This window comes from Balaenoptera ricei, chromosome 12 (assembly GCF_028023285.1).
Source record: "Balaenoptera ricei isolate mBalRic1 chromosome 12, mBalRic1.hap2, whole genome shotgun sequence".
Lineage (NCBI taxonomy): Eukaryota > Metazoa > Chordata > Mammalia > Artiodactyla > Balaenopteridae > Balaenoptera > Balaenoptera ricei.
Window position 1 is genome coordinate 36,124,765 of NC_082650.1, and position 13,459 is coordinate 36,138,223.

Consider the following 13,459-nt stretch of genomic DNA (forward strand, 5'->3'; position numbering starts at 1 on the left):
TGGCATGGTGGCTGTGCTGAGCTCCAGCCTTGCCTTCAGAAACAGAAGCAATGCTGTTCAAAGGATTAATCAGTGGCCCATCCATAGGAGGCCTGGGGACATCCACATCTGCAGTCCCAAAAACTGTTACAGAAAACTTGTGCCCTCAGCCCTTGTTGAGTTGCATTTCCGTCAAGGCAGCAGTTCCTGGAAGGCATGTCCTTTGGGGTTAGGCTTGGTTTGTTTCTGTCGCCCTTGTCTGCAGTGCTATTGACCTCGCCAACTCCTCTGTTCCTCTCTTGTTTCTGTTGCTATGAGTCACAATGTAATACAGCAGTATGACATTTTCCAAACTGGTCTCTTTTCTTACTCATGCTGATCTATGTTACATGGCTAACATGGCTCAAGAAAAAAATGTTGTCTTCAGGAAAGAAAGCGTTTAGTTGTATATCCCTTTCTCCAGTTCTGGTGAATTCATATCAATTGAATTGAAGTGCATTTTACAATATAATTTACTAATTTTTGAAGTATGTATAAAACTCTTCTGGGATTCAATGTAGATATGTTAACATTGGTCAGGCTTTGGGTATTCTGGGAAACAAAAATATTTGGGTGTGTGTGTCTTCCAAATTTATATCATATTAATTTTGAATTCACATTCTTTTTCTTCTTTCTTCAAAATTTATCTCATCTTCACCTTCAAGGGTCATGTTAATTGTTAAGTATAGTCAACTAAGACACCAGATAGAGAAAAAAGTCAAGTATTTGTTATATAAGTGGATAATCTATTAAATAAATAAACACCATCAGACATTTCTAACGTCCACCTATGGTATGTCAAGAATTTCTCTAGGGTTTGCATATAATACCGTATTCAGTCCTTGAAGTAACACTATACGATAAATATTAGTATCTCTATTTTATAAATTAAAAAATTAACTTTAGATGTATTAGTTCATTTGCTCATTTTTTCCCCTAAAATATATGTTTTGAATATCTACTCTATGCCACACACTGGGCAAAGATTTGGGGATAAAATTGTAAGCAAAAATCCTCACGGTTCATTCTCTCATTGGATTTTCAAAACAAAGCAATAATAGTGTTACAGTTATTAGGTAGCAAATCTAATATTCAAGCCTAGTTCTTCTTGATGCCAGAGCCAGGGATTCACCTGCTTTTCTTTATCAGCCTTTCTCACTAAAAGAGAATAAAACTGGTGTCAGAAGCGAATCAGGCATTTTACATATGACCCCCAGTTGTTCCAGATACAGTAGATCCCAAGAGGACAAAGAATGCTTTTTCCTCACTTAGGATCTAGTCCTAGATTCTTAGGAGCATGGGTTTAATATCATCTTCAATGGTTCCATTATCCAATGGAGTGCTCGTTTCAGTTCCAGTAATATCTTTAGTCAACCATTTAGTTACCAAGTAAATAGGTCCAGCAGTATAGATTCTCAATGCACTCAGTAATTAAGGATACTGTTGATGAAAACACTTGTTAGTGTTAGTTTTTATATAAACAATTCTTTTAGTTGTAGTTTCATTTTTGGTCTGTTGACTACATTTTAAAAGATTGCTTACGAAAAGAATGGATTTTTTAAATAGGATCATAAATCTAGAACTTTAGTGTGACCTGAGTCCTCTTCTGCACTTATTTTCCTGACAAATAAATCAATAATCAATGTCATACATAAGTCTAAGTCTAATTTAACAAAATATCTTAAGAACTATTTTATCATTTCTTCTGCACTCCACAACAAGTTCAGGATAGGGAAATAATTCCATCCCAGTTGTGGCACACACCGGTCAAAAGTCAGGAGACTCACATATTTTGGGGTGATATGATCATTTACTCACCTATTCACAAGTGGGTTAAAAAAACACACACAGCTAATAGCAAGTGACAAAGAGAAACCAGAAGGACCCAACTTTGATTATCAGAACCTACCTATTTTCTGTTCCTAATAAAGAACATGTCAATGCTTGCTAGAGGCCCAGATGACCACACCTCATTGTTTCAGGGATGATTGATTAGTGCAGGGTCTTGCTGACCCAACCCCCTACAAAGGAACACCTACCTTCCATTGATAATAGCCACCCTTAAATTTCCTTGGAGGTAAACTGAAAACAGCACCGAAGGAACTTAGAAAATATTTATGCATGCAGTCTTTTGATTCCAGAGCTTGAATGGTTTTGTCTGGTTATTGAAAAGACCAAACATTCTGGAATGAAATTTTGGTGGTTACATGCATGTCAACTTACTTGCTGCAAATAAACCAAGAATATATTGTAAGAGCTGTACATATCACGTACTGGTTCAGCTTACTTTCCTTCCCAGAATTTCAAGAAATGCTGCTCTAGTCTCCACTGGTGCTCTGTTAGTGCTGTTGCAAGACTGAGAGCTACCCTCTCCCTCCAAGCCATGTCAATTACATCAACCTGTATCAGTAGATATGGCACCCCTGAGTGGTACAAAATGCTGCAGTGCTCTGACAGTGCGTTTACAGCCAGGTTTGAACACATCATGAAATATACGCCTCTCCTCACTAATGAAAATGGAGCCACATTTGCCTGTTCCTTCAGCCAGATGGGGTTATGATTGGTGTGTGCTTGCCTTTTACATTAATATTTGATTCCATAATAAGAACCACATGAGACAATTTCAGTTTATTAGTTCTTCAGTTGCCAAAATGGCTTTTGTACAAGTAATAAAATAAATAAAAATATTTCCCCTGTGTTTTTTCTTATAAAATACACTTGTTATGTAAAGGATAAGCACATACCAGTCAAAACCTGATCTGGCACAAGCAAAATTGTCTTGCTTTTTCTTATTTAATAGAAAACAAAGGAGACATATTTATTAGTTTCCTAATAGCATGGTTGGCTCACACTGGCCTATATGTACACATCAGATATTGGAGACATTTATCTAGAAAGAAATGGTTTATGCTGACATCTTGGTAAAAATTTCAAAACCTAGTTACTAATAAAAATACATTTCCAGGGAAAGCATAAAATGAAGGAAGTGAAAAAAGTGAAAAACTGCTTGTCCTCTTGGTAATTCAGCCACTATCTCCTCCAGGGTTCAACCCCTAAAAAAGCATTGCTGGTGCTGGGCCTTATCTGCTGCACCAAGAAGTCCAAAGTGAACCATGTTAGCGTGCCTAAGGCCAGTGGTCTGCCATTCATTGAGCCTAGACTCAGATTTTAAGTTGAAATGCTTCCTTTTGAGTACAACTTGAACATAAGTCACACCACCCTCAAACTTGTCATTAGTCATCAGTTTAGATAAGTCTTTCTTATTTGGAACATTTAAGAACCAATTCATAAATATTCCCCTTTAAAACATGAGCGCTCAACAGAGCAATGACATAGGAACAGATCTGCAATTGAAGCTGGTTGGCCATCTTCTTGGCCATCTTTCTGAGGAAGTACCTATGAGCAAACGATATTAATGGGGAACCACTTTACCTCTGCTAAGACATCACACTTCCATAAGCTGATATTGACCCTCCACCAAGCTTATGAAATCTATCAGAGGTCTTGCTCCTTCATTTCCTATTTTCAGTATTCAGAGACCCTGAAAAGCAAAGAGAGGGTTACAGGGAGTCTTCTGTAGTAAGGCTGGACTTACTAAAGAAAACAAGTGAGTGCTTGAGAAATGACTCTTTCCCCAAAACTGTTCGTTCTTGCAAAGAAGAGGCTACACTACATAAGACTTGAATTATACTGCATAAGACTTGAATTTAATTAAATGGTTGCAAGAAATACTTTATAAAGCTAAACTTCACCCGTCATTTTTAAAAGAATAAAACCTGTCCATGTTGTTTCAATAAATTTTGGTAAAGAAAATTCCGTTTGCTTAAACTCTTCCATTCCCTGGTTTGATCACTTTCTATCATTCTATGCTGAAAAATACAGAAATATTTTAAAAACAAAAGCATTCTTCTACCTGGACCTTATAAAACCCAAATATCATATAAGCATGAACATCTGTCTTAAAGGAAAAAAAATAAGGACATGTACTCTTTAAAGAAGCCCAATAGATACTTTTATCATCATTGTCAGATTTGTAATTGGAAAGATATGGAATATATGAAAAATGATTAAGCAATGTAAGGGAAATGCAGTTTGTTGGGGTAACAGATATATTGCTTTAGCTTCAGTGTTCTGTGTTATGTAAGTACAAATATATATATAAATACACACATATATTTACATATGTATTTATTTGTTTATTTATTATTTAATGAGAATAGTGCAAGAGGTGGAAAAGATAGAGTGTACCTGAGTGAAATATCTTAGAAGAAAAGAGTTCTTTCCAATAGGTTTCAAGATTGAATAGAAGGGATAGAATTGATCTGAGTTATTTTCCCACTGCTTCATGGAGCAGACTCATAAAATGAGTTTGATGGGCACTGAGGATTAACTTTGACCTCTCCATGGCTTCAGAGGGTCCAGGTCAACTTGGAGAGACTAGAAGTGTTACTACGCAGGGGAGAGCAACGCGATACAGCCCCAGTGCTCCGTCTCACGCAGCCAGCCAACAACAGCCTTTCACAGCCATGTTGCTTCTCTTTCTATGTCAGGGTTAAGGTCATTTTTAGGGCATGGTGAGGAAATGTGGAGGCCAGGGCTGTCTGCACCACACCTGGGCTGTGAGAAACAGGGGGTTTCAATTTCCAGCCTCTGGACACCACACAGCCTAACCTTTACCTGCCTGTCCTCACCCCAGTACACAACAAATATAAAAATAAAATCAGACATTTCAGACTAGCAAGATCAAGGGTGGACATTCCTGAAACACAGTAAGGCTTTCAGAAAGAGGTAAGCAATAAAGGCAGAGCTTTGTTATTTAGCTATAGTCACGGTCTCCTATGTTTAGTTATTTTGGGGGGTGAGGGAGGGTTGGGCGGTGAATGTGTAGAAACTGAATTTCAATTATTATTTTGGTACACATGGGGGCTGAAATACTGAGCTATTTACAAATATACAAGTTACTGAGGACTGAATCTGCAAATATAAGCAGTTTCATATCAACTGTAGCTTATTCATGTATTTCCTTTATTAATGGCTCAGTCACTCTCCTGGAATACAAGATAGAAGCAATAAAACTGACATTGGAAGGGAAGTAAACAGAAGCAAGTATTTTACTTTAGGATTCTGGGGCTAGTGAACTCACTTCAGAGAACAGAAACCTAATAATTGAAATCACAGCTATGAAAATAGCATTAATAAAAGTTAGCGTTGACTGAACAGTTATTCTGTGCTGTGAGCTGTTTTTATGCTTTACATATAGTAGCTTGTCAATTTTCATTGCATACCTATGAGTCATTATTATTATTATTATTATTGCCATTTTAATATGATGAGAAAATTGAGATGGTTTTTTCATACTTCATATGATTTTCCTACACTTAACCCACAAAGTGGCTGAATATTCGTAAAGTGTTCATGGGGTTCAATAACAGCAAGTGTTATTGCCCCTTTTACAATGAAGGGACTATGTTACTAGTGGTGCTTGGACTTCTCTGAGATTTTTAAAATGTAAGTTCTTAGATTTACCATGCTATGCTAATTCAGAAGTCTTTTGATTGGAAATAATAGAGAAGAACTAATTACCCTTTAGAAATACTCCATAGATTGGTGAGATCCGTGCCACGTATAGGATAAGAAGACAGCTATCAATAAGGCATGGTTTCAGGGGCACTGGAACGTTTGCTTACACTCAGAGATCTTCCTTCCAGAGCAAAGAGCTTAAGCTTTCAAATCAGACAAAGCTAGAATCAAACACTAATTTTATCATAGTTACTGTGACCCTGAGCTGAAGTTTCTTAATTCATCCAGAAGTTGTCATGAGGATGAAACAAGGCAATGAGTATCAGTGCTTTGAATGTGACGAGTCTAATACATTTTGTTTTCCTTTGTCTTCCCCTTTCTTCTTTCTCTTTCCTATAATTTAACATGTTAGAAAGGTATTCTCAAACTCTGAGTGAAAAAAATATATGAAAGTCTTAGAAACTGCCCTTGAGGAACTCACAATCTAATGTTATATTTTGTGACCTAGTAGAAAAGGCAATGTGAGCTCTGAAACATTTTGAGTACTTTTCCTGGCTAACAATAGAAATAAAAACCTCAGGAATTGACACAAATATTTAGCTATACAAAATGACACCTCATTTCACATTGTTTTAGAAAGGAGAAATTGCAATATCATAATATCAGTCGATGGTGCTTATTATCTCTTGGTCTTTTCCTGTTTCTCACCATGTTCCTATAAAGTTTCTGATAGTTAAAGAAAATTTGGAGTCTTAGAAACTGACTTTCATTTATAACCTGCTGATTCACCTAGATCAGGTTACTGGGAAGAAATCCAAGTTAGACCTCCTGACCTACCCGAAACAGCATGAAGTATGCCCTGCCACTAAATCCTGATTCCTGTGTACCTCACCCTGTCACTAAATATGATTTAGAGGAACCTTTAGAAAGTCAGGTATAAGGATTTAGTGCTTTACATGTAAGTTACAGCTGCTGGACTGGCTTTTATAGTAACGTAAGTAAGTAATTTATTAAATGGTTCAGTCATTAGATATACCAGACCTTGAAAACATTCTTGTGAGGGAGGCTACTTTGAGTAGTGAGAAGATTAGCATTTCTCAGCAGCAAGTATTTGTGACAAGATTAATGAGGCACAGGGCAGATGGATTTGTTTCCCTCTTTGTGTCTGCTCCCCTGGTTTCCTTGCCCTTTATTTGTCTTTTCCTCTGTGGCACCTGCTGTCACTGACATGGATGAGATGCCAGAACAGCATTCCTTTACTTCAACACTCTTCACACCTTTTTCTCCCCTCTTCTTTCTCCATGGGAGGTATTCCTTTCTCCTCATCTGGGATTGGCAAAGGACATTATTTCAGTTTCTACAAGAAATGTCTGGCAGGCATTTTCACTTTAAAAGGAATCATAGAATTATGAAAAAGATCAGAAACACTCTCAATGGCTTCTTTTATATAAGAAAAACAGTTACGTTGGAGATCATTTAAAAATTACACATCTCTTCTAACGCAGCCTGCATTTTCCTTCAGAATTAACACCACCCCTATTGTGTCCATTTTGTCTTTTAGGAGGATATAACTTGCTTCATGTACTGACCATTTGATAGAATGTTTATGTTCCCATTTTCTTCCTCATGTTCTCAGGCTCAAGCGACAGACACTGTCTGCTTTGTGAGCTTACTTCTCTTCAAAAATATTTATATCATGTAGACTAATAACAAGTGTACTTTCTTTTAACAAGCCTCCAACTTTGCTTCTGTTTGTTCTTCTTCCAGCTCAATTTCCCCTGATGCCTTCCAATAAGTTGCCATCCTTTTTATCCACAGAAGTCTCCTAAGTGTGTCCTTTACTTTGATAAAACACACTTTTCACATCTTATAAAAACTAATGCAACAGAATTTCCCATTTGTGTTTTTAGAATCTGCCAACAAATTTTTATGATGATCCCAAGCACTAGTTATTTTTAGGTCTAAAGTAATGGCCAAGATATTTAAAGGCTAAGAGATGGCAAGATCTGTGGCTGTGCAGTGGGCATTCCTGTGCCAGATGAGGGCCTGGGAGTCTGGAAAGTTGGGAGATCAGCAAAAGGCATATAAAATACCAGATTTCTACAGTTAATGAGGATGTTTAATGTATATTTTTACAATCTTCTAATTTTATAATTTTGAGTTTAAATTTTTTTACCCTACTTTATCATTCTTGATTTGACTATAAGCCTTTTAATATAAGCAAAATCTATAAGTAAGAACCATGAATTCAAAGAAATAAGTTATTTAATTGCAGCAATTATGAAAAAAAAATCCAGTTTCTTAGAAAATTTCTTATTTACTAGGTACATCTATGTACCTCAAAGCATCTGCAGATGGGGTCATTCAGGGGGTGTTCAATTAGTACTTGGCCAAAACCACAAATGGGATTTGTTTACATGGTTATAGACTCCAGAATAGGAAAAAAAGCAAATAGATCAAGTAAAGTAAAAGTGGAGTTTTCTCATTTAAAATTACCAATGGGGCCAAGGTGGTAAAAAGGGAAAGGATCTAAAAGTTACAGAATTATCACTGCAATATATTGAATAATAAAGCCAGCACTGGAGTCAAATTTTGTGGCTAAATTGCCAGTCCTCTCAGATTTCTCCATCTGTAACTAATAGTACGAATCACTTTGTAAGGCTATTATAAAGGTTGAATGAAATAATGCATCTAAGTCTCTTGGAACAATGATGGATAATAGTTAAATCATAAACTATTATAATTAACTTAAAAACACTGATTCCTTTCTCAAAGAGTATTTTCCATGGATAAACATAACAAACACAAGAAAGGTAAATAATCACAGATAAGCAGAAGAGTAGGAAAATAATAGTGTTGATAAGAATAAAGCCTGGAATGGGCTGAAAATCAGAAGAATGGAAGCACTTTAGAGCTACTGGGGCTCAAGGATTAAGAAAAGAAAGGAATAGACCATTTGATTGAGATAGGAGGGTATGGTGTTTAAGAAATTGTGAGAAAACCAAAATTCTCAACTCCTATTTCACTCTGCCTTCCCTATGAAGGGAAGAATTTTTAGAATTATTATTTCTCGTTTAAGACATATTCTTAAACGAGAAAAGGCAGAATAAACATTTTTAAGAGGAGGTGGAAATTCAAGATGAGTTAGAAGATTGGAAAAGATCCCCTAGCTGATTTTATGTTAATAAAACCTCTGGGTTCATTCAAGATTTGTATAAAAAGTTTTATAATATACCTGACCCTTTCTCCTAACACAACTTGCTTCTCACACAGCTATGCCTTACACAGTATTTTGATTCACCTGGAATGCCTTTCCTTAATTTTTCATTTGGAAAATGCTATTGTTTAGACAAGAATCTAGGCAGATCTAATCACTCCCTGGCCACCATCCCGTCTGTGCATGTTTCTAACATCTGTGAGAATGTATTGCAGTGATAAGTTATATGTTGCTCAGTTCCTGCTGTCCCATTGGGATCTTCCTAAAATACAGACTGTTGAACCTTGTGTTCTAAGATCCTACCACAGAGTATGGCTCATAGTCAGTATTCAGTAAATGTTAATTTGACTTGATTTAACTTAAAGAAAAGGAATGGTTGCAAGAGCTAAGGACTCTTGACGAGAGAAGACTTTCAGGAATGGGATGGAATAACAACTATCTTCAATAAAAAACAGGTATTACATGAAAGAAGGAGTAACTTTGGAGGACAGAACCATGATTAATGGGTCAAAGTTAAAATGAAATAACTTTTGACCCAGTATGAGGCTGAACTTCCTATCAGAGTTCTCAATCGGAAGGGGTTATCTTGCATGGTAGCGAGTTCTCTGCTAGCAAATATGCTTGAGGTGGAAACTGAGTAATCTGTTTGGGACATGGTACAGCTAGTTCTTGCAGAAGATTAAGGTTGGATTTGAAAATCTTTAAGTTTCCTTTTATAACGCTAAGATTCTATGATTAGCTTCATATTTATTAATGTCTCAGTTGGAAAGTCAGATATTGTAATAAATTTCTTCTTTCCCAGAGACTCTGCTTATCTCAGCTGTCATCTTCTCCCAGGTAATAATCTCTTCTACAAGTTTGTGAAACTTGTTCTTCACTGCAGGCCCTATTTTTATTAATGTTTCCCTCTCAAAAAAACCTGCCACACCACAGGTACCCGCCATGCAGACTCAGAAACTTGGCACCTCTGAAACCCTATTGCAAAGTTTCCCCTGCTTTGTTTTGCAGTCTTAGCTTAGCTGAAAAAAAAAAACGAATATGTTTAGAAGACTATTTGTATAAACCTGAGTAATCAGAAAGGGGCTCAGTTCTGTAGACAACAATAATAATAATTAAAGTTGGCTTCTTTCGTGTCTGGAATTCCAACTGGGACAAGCTCAAAGCTTTGGTTTATCATCACAAAAGAGCCACAGAGCCCTCAAGAGCCCTTTCTGGGATTCCAAAGAAAATCTACCAAGGCAGAAACTTTTTCTTCAAGTTTTTTTTTATTAAAAACAAATAAAGGCAAACACAAACACATTCCAATACAGAAGCACTTCTGAAGAGCCACAAATCCACAAGGTTCCAAGCCTCTGGCTAGTCCAATCCGTTGCTGTAAAATGCTAGACATAATTTCAGCTAGCGTGGGTCTGCCCCATGCAATAATCAAAGAAGGCAACACTACCACAAAAATCAGGCCCTCTTCTACATTACCACCTACCTTTGTTTATGTCTGCAGAGTTTGTATTTTCTCCTTTTTAAAAAAATTTTTTTATTGTTTCTTGCATGTTTCTTGTTAGATTTTTGAAGTTAATATTTTTATTCTATCTTCAGCTCTGAACTACAGCACATATGTTTTGTTTATCTGTATGGTGGCAAGACAATTTCATGATTTGCCTACAGCTTACAAACTGATCAGTGGGGTCTGTCTCCATGGTGCCGTGACTAATGGACATCTGGAATTGTCAGTTGTGCCTTTGTGAGGTTGAGCCGTGACTTGAACTAAAGCTACAATGTGAGCAGTCATTTGAACTTCCCTGCCACTTGCTGGATAAAAAGGCAAGAAGGAGAGGATAATCTGTAGTATGAAGAAAATTTTCCATTGTATTAGCTTACATATCTCATCATCTGATGTAATGCTTTTACCAATTTTATGCATCTAGTAATGTAGGATATTATTATAATTAATTGCTTGAGTTATGTATTGTGCTGTATTTCAAGGTTTCTTCTGTTTTGTTGTAGTCTGGAAAATCCTCAGAGTAAACTTTAAAGTAAATGTAGTAATACAACATAATTAATTATAGCAGTTTCTCTTCAAAGCATTATGTGTGTCTTTAAAAGAAATGGTATCAGAATACACTAATTTGAGGTAATATTAAGACAAGCAAATATATCCACATGTATTTCTTTTTTGGAACTAATGTGACAGAATTAATAATTATAATATCTGACATGTATATTTACCATATACAGCACTATTACTTACTCATAATATATTAACCCATTTAATTTACACATGAAGTAAGTTCCACTACCATCCCGTTTATATATAAATAAACTGAGGTCTAGAGAGATAAGTTTGCCCAAGATTTGCCCAAGAATAACTGAAATGCCTTATTTGAAAATTGCCTTTTCAAATAAGACATTCTGAGGATCTAATGTATAACATGATGACTATAGTTAATAATATGGTATTGTATACTTGAAAGTTGCTGAGAGTAGATCTTTAAGTATTCTTACCACAAAGAAAAAAAGTTACTTATGTTAACTATGTGAGGTTGTTAATTATGTGGTTGTGTTAATTATTTTGATCTTGGTAACCATTCTGCAAGGTATATGTATATACCTTGTATATGTTTATACACAGCTTGTATATGTTTATACACTGCTTGCCAAGATTTGCCCAAGAATAAATGAAATGAACTGGAGTCTGGATGTTTGGGTACTATTTTCATATCCAAAACTTCCTAACGAATGAAAGTAAGGATTCAGCTTGAGTTACACATGGGCTTCTACTACCAAGTGCTGGGCTTCAGATACACCTGTCAAACAATGAAACAGGCCTGTTGGAAAGATAGTTGTACCCTCTGGAAAAAAATTCGTACCTAATCTGTTGCTGTAGTTCAGACATACCAGTGAGTAGTATTGGTGGAGTGGCTTTCTCAAAGACTTAACACAAGATCCTGAGTAAGTTCCCTGGAAAGGATTCCCCCTGAGAGAAAGTCAGGCATGATGAACTTGACCCAGTGACTCATTTCAGTCACAGGAGAAGAATAGACTTGTGAGTCTATCATGGGGCCTAATATCTGAACCCAAACAAAAGACACAAGGGCCCCAAATAACGCTGCTTTGGACCATATCAGAGAGAAAAACACAAAGGAGAAAGGGCAGCTTTCCCAATTTGGCACCTACTGCCAGGTGGGCTCTGAAGAGGGGCCAGCAGAGAACTGTAGCATCTGCAAGAGCAGGTAGGAATAGGCTGCCCGGCATAGGAAGGTGGAGGCTGTACAGTACTTTTGAGGTTCGGTGTGACAGCGCCTCAGACTTGATGGGGATGGAATTGCTGGAAATACACTGGGGCCCCCAAGAATGGACAGGTAAGACTTTGATAGGATGTGACGGTTCTGCTCAAGCAGGTCTAGAGAAAGTGAGAAATCCTGTGTGAAAGGAGCTCAGGAAACACACTGGGTAGTGACCAGCCAGAAAGAGCCATGTTAGGAATTCGGAATTTCACATTTTAATAAAATAAAACAAATTTAATAAAATTAATCTGGAAACAAAAGTGTAGTACATATATAACCTCAAGATAAAGGATTTCCTTTAAATTAAAAATTTAAATTAAAAATGTGAAAAACCTATTCCTTATGTCCTTATTTTACTGAGGACTGGTGAACACTTCATCACAGGCCTGTATAAATTCACTGAGAGGTGTTTGGAAGCAACTAATGTGATGGTAGTTCTGCTGCATCATTAGGTCCACCACACTGAAACTTCAAAAGCTCATTATTACCAGTGCCAAGAGATTATCAGATTTTGAGAGAATGAATCATGTTAAATTTAATACATGTAAGACTGGGGTGGATATCAAAATGCTGATGTATCATTGCAGAACTCCGAGTCCTTTAGAGGGAGAAGGCATGCTTCTCTTTGTACAACTGTACAGATGAGAAATCTTTCCTGAAGCCCACCAGCAGACTGCCTTTATATCTCACATGCCAGGATTGCTTCTGGTCTAAAGAAGCCACTGCCAAGGGGAATGGGAATCAGTGACCAATGTAGACAGTCAAGATTCGCTCCTTGCTTCCAGCCTCTAAGAAGCTCATGATCACAAGCAAGAAGATAGATGTCTGAAAAAAATGTGGGGTATTATTAGGGAGGCAGTCAAGCAAAAGTGACTAAAACAGAAAGCTAAATAATGATCAGATATAATTTTATTGAATTCCCAGGTGCAACCTTTGTAACAGGAATAAGAAATGTTTAATATCAGTGTGATCTCCCTGCACATTTCTATTAGACAGACACTTGTTTGGTGAACATGGGTATAAGCAATGTATTGTTTCATGGCTTCAGATTAAGCTAGGTAGATATGTCCATCTCACAGTGAGGATGGTATTGACAATGGGACCTAAAATCCATTAGTTACAACTACCTACATTCATCTGAATCTTAAAAATATCTCTGCCATTAGAAATGGAAATATTCCAGGTAGAATAGCCAACTTCCATTTCCTTGGACTGTCTTTGGATAGATGTTGCCAGCATATACATCTGACACTCACCTCTTTCCTATGTGTCCAGGAGTGACAAATTCCTCTTTCTGAAATGTTCACTCTTTTCTTAGACATATTACCATATTCAGATAGGTTACCAGAGACTCTTACTGCACCTGACATACTTTTTGTACATTCTGTTGATTTGATAGTTTAATTCAGACAAATTTTTAATA